The following is a 4,494-nucleotide window of genomic DNA, read 5'->3' as shown; positions in this document are numbered from 1 at the left end:
CTTTGTTCCTTCCAAAGAATGCAGTCACAACGCTCTTCCGAGTTGGTCTGACAAGTTGTCCATATACAGAAATTCACCCCTCCAATTCAACTGCCGGCAAAAACTGCAACACAAAATGAAAATGAAAATTAGACAATAATAATATTAAAAATAATCCCAAACAAATTCAAAAGGAAATCACCTGAGAATATTCACTGTCTTCCTTCCTTCCTTCCTTCCTTCCTTCCTTTCTTCCTTCTAGTGCATGTGGTCACAATGATCTTCTGAGTTGCTTTGTGGGGGTGGTCTCACAAGTTGTCCGTAGACAGTAATTTGCCCCTCCATTTCAACTGCCGGCAAAATCTGTAACACAAAATGCATGTACCATAAGAAACCCTCCCAACAAGTACGAATGATTTTCAACATTTCTTGTTGGAGCAGCTATTTCCAGGTGGTCTCAAATTAACTTCAGAACAATTCCTAACATCTTGTGAGTGATTATATTCTCATAGCAAAAGAAAATCTTTCCTCACCCAAATATGTCAGTTCCAATAAAGCTTAAGGATTTACTTTCGGGGAGAAATAACACAATCACCTAGATCATGCTCTGAAAAACGAAACATATCTGATCCCTGATCCGTTGTCCACGGGCCTCCACCTCAGCTTCCGTAGGACCACAGACATCTTTCATTCAGTGACATAAGGCTTCCCTCTTAGTCCTCAGACCTCTATTCCACCCTCTTCTTTAGCACTTCTCATTCCAGTCTCAACCTCAAGGGAGTAGAAAGTCTCCTTCCTGTTTGATGTAACCAGAGAAAACAAATCAATGAAATATAAAAGTCCTTCAAACTCTTTTTGAAAATACCATCCAACTCAGATTAGACACTTTAATATTTATCAAGTATATTAATTCAAATTTATAGGGCAGCTGTATATATAAAAGAGGAGTCTTTGAAAGAAACCACATGAATTAACTCCTATGTCAAAAAGAGTTGAAAACGTTAAACCCAAAAACCACTTAACTGTACTTCCACTGATATACTGCTGTCACCATAATGAATTCCCTCCATGCTTTTCAGCAATGATAATGAGACAATGATAATATTAAAAATGATCGTTAAAAAAAAACGGAAATTACCTCAGAATAATCATACAATGTTCCAAGGGGCTTTGTCATCCTTCGTTCTCCCGCCTGCAGTCACAACGCCATTCCACCCCATGCCAACTCTGCACCAACTGTCATCCACCCAGAGATCTGTCAGGTCCCAGTGCTTTCCCTTGTGTCATGGTTGATCAGGCCATGAGCAACTCTGGGAAATGCCTGGTCTCCAGAAGGCTGGTCGAGATGGTTGAGCCAGTGCAAACGAGTTGGACTATTGGGGTGGTCTGACAAGATGTCAGTAATCGGCAGTCCCTCCACTGAACGCCCTGAAAAGCAAAAACCAGTTGACTGTAATTTCTCTGCCATACTGGTGTCTAAATAATGAATTCCATCCATGCTTTGACAGCTATGAAAATGAGAAAATAATATTATTAAAAATTATCTCAAAATAAAAAAAACGAAAGGAAGTTCCCTGGGAATATTTACCATTTCTCTTCCTTCTAAAGCATGCAGTCACAACGATCTTCCGAGTTGGTCTCACAAGTTGTCCGTAGACAGTAATTTGCCCCTCCATTTCAACTGCAGGTTAAACTGCAACAAAAAATGAAAATGAAAATTAGACAATAATGATATTAAAAATGATCCCAAACTAATACAAAAGAAATCACCTGAGATTATTCACTGCCTTCCTTCCTTCAATGCATGCGGTCACAACGATCTTCCAAGTTGCTTTGTGGGGTCGTCTCGCATGTCGTCCATAGACAGTAATTCGCCCCTCCATTTCAAATTCCGGCAAAGTCTGTAACTCAAAATACATGTAACATAAGAAACCCTCCCAACCAGTATAAACGATCTTCACCATTTCTTGTTGGAGCTACTATTTCCAGGCAGTCTCAAATTAACTTCAGAAGAATTCGTAACTTCTTGTGAGTGATTATATTCTCATAGAGAAACAAAATTTCTCCTCACTCATATATCTATAGTTCCAATAAAACTTGAAGGTTTACATTTGGAGAGAAATAACACAATCACCCAGATCACTATCTTAAAAACGAAACATACCTGATCCCTGATCCTTTGTCCACGAGCCTCCACCTCAGCTTCCGTAGGACCACAGACATCTTTCATCCAATGACACAAGGCTTCCCTCTTAGTCCTCAGACCTCCATTCGACCCTCTTCTTCAACACTTCTCATTCCAGTCTCAAGCTCCACGAAGTAGAACGTTTCCTTCCTGTTTGATGTAACAAGAGAAAACAAATTAATTAAATATAAGAGTACTTCATATTCTTCTTGAAAATATTATCCAACTCGGATTAGAAGCATTATTATTTATCAGGTAAATTAATTCAAATTTATATGGCAGCAGTATATATAAAGGAGGATTTTTTAAAAGAAGCCACTTAACTGTACTTCCACTGATATTCTGCTGTCGACATAATGAATTCCCTCCATGCATTTCAGCAATGATAATGAGACAATGATAATATTAAAAACGATCTAAAAAAAATTACCTTAGAATATTCAGACAGTGGTCTCAGGGGCTTTGTCGTCCTTCATTCTCCCGCCTGCAGTCGCAATGCCATTCCACCCCATGCCAACTCTGCACCAACTGTCATCCACCCAACTATCTGTCACATCCCAGTGCTTCCCTTGCGTCATGGTTGATCAGGCCATGAGCAACTCTGGGAAATGCCTGGTCTCCAGAAAGCTGGTCAAGATGGTTAAGCCAGTGCAAACGAGTTGGACTATTGGGGTGGTCTGACAAGTTGTCGGTAATCAGCGGCCCCTCCACTCAACCCCTGAAAAACAAAACCAGTTGACTGTAATTTCACTGCCATACTGGTTCCTAAATAATGAATTCCCTCCGCGCTTTTGCAGCTATGAAAATGAGACAATAATAATATTAAAAATGATCTCAAAAAAAAAATAAGAAAGGAAGAAAGAAAAGAAAAGAGGAAATTACCTGAGTATATCTACCGTCTTCTTTCTACAGCATGCAGTCGCAGCGCTGCTCCGCGATGTTTTATGGGCTGGTCTGACAAGTTGTCGGTAATCGGCCCCTCCACTGAAACCCTGGAACACAAAAACCAGTTGTCTGTAATTTTACTGCCATATTGGTGTCTAAATAATAAATTCCCTCAAAGCTTTGACAGCTATGAAAATGAGACAATAATAATATTAAAAATAATCTCAAAAAAGAAAAGAAAGAGCGACTGAAATTATCACGTAGAAACTCGACCCCAGGCGTGTAATACGTTTCGAACTTTCCAGTGTTTACATTGCATGATGACTTGCAAGAGAGTAGGAAAAGTTTGCGAATACGCCACTCCAAAGCTTGGTCACGGCTTTCAAAAACCTCGCATTTTCACGCCTCAGGATTCCGCCGTAGCACCACGTTAATCTAAAAACCGCTTAAGCGACTGTGTTCCCGAATTTTCGGCAATGTTCCTGCATGGGGTTCACCACAGAACTGACCCCCACGCCTGTGAATACTCCGGGTTGAGGCGAAAAAATAAGTACTTTCCCGTGTATTAAACGTGGCACCACGCTAATGTAAACACCGCTTAAGATGACCTGGATTTCTTGTGTCATGTGTTTAATGGTGAAAAGTTCCATCTTCATATTTTGGCCAATTTGAACATTTCCTCGGGTCCTTGAATTCCTTGTATTCCAACCAATTAGGTTTTTAACGTTTTCTGCCTCTCGCTTCCGCATGGAAGGCAGGGCCGATTTTATTCCAGTAACTCGGTACCTGACGCATGCGAAGACGTAGGCTGAATGGGGAGAGTTTCCAGAAACCCAAACCCCCAAAAACAACTCATTGCGTCCTTTTCGGAAACTACTCTTAACATAGGAACTTCCATGTTATCGAACCCCTCGACGTAAGACGCGAAAAGAAACCTGCATTTGTACCTTGAAGACCATTTTAATATTATCTTTCCATATCAACTTACGAGTAAACCATCCAAGTGGTCTCTACATCTCAGGTTTAATCCAATTCAAATGTTCTCCCAGTCCTCCTATTTACGTCTGCAATCCATCGCAACCCTCTGCTTTCACTACCGCAAAACGATCTGATGCGAGCTTTACCCGTCATCTAACGCTATTACTCGTTACTAACATCGGTCCTCGCAGTATCAGCGGAAAAGACAGCACGGTAAATATAAAACAAAATAAAAGAGGAAAACATGTTCTACACTATTCCGTAATGTCCAGTGTTTACTGAAAAGTTCATACACCGACTTCACCTTCAAAGAACGCTTATCAGTGGGGCAAATTTCAAGTACAAAGGTCCTCTAACAATTTCGCCATTGTCTATTTTAATATCTTCAAATCTTAATCTTAGATCCTCCAATTTGACTCAACATTTACGATCTCCTCTTCTGCCTCATGTCACGTCCTCTTCCTTTT

General features: G+C 40.4%; 1 long non-coding RNA gene across 1 annotated transcript; it reads right to left on the bottom strand.

The window, feature by feature from the left end:
• Window positions 1-2,149: 2,149 nt before the first annotated feature.
• LOC117282793 lies at window positions 2,150-3,119 on the bottom strand. Its single transcript, XR_004513670.1, has 3 exons — window positions 3,047-3,119; window positions 2,595-2,882; window positions 2,150-2,314 (listed from the first exon to the last, which is right to left on the bottom strand). It is a non-coding gene; the product is annotated as an uncharacterized LOC117282793 (long non-coding RNA).
• Between the last annotated feature and the right edge of the window lie 1,375 nt (window positions 3,120-4,494).

This window comes from Cryptotermes secundus, unplaced genomic scaffold (genome assembly GCF_002891405.2).
Source record: "Cryptotermes secundus unplaced genomic scaffold, Csec_1.0 scaffold2137, whole genome shotgun sequence".
Lineage (NCBI taxonomy): Eukaryota > Metazoa > Arthropoda > Insecta > Blattodea > Kalotermitidae > Cryptotermes > Cryptotermes secundus.
The sequence above is the reverse complement of the archived record's forward strand: the minus strand, read 5'-3'. Positions and strand labels throughout refer to the sequence as shown.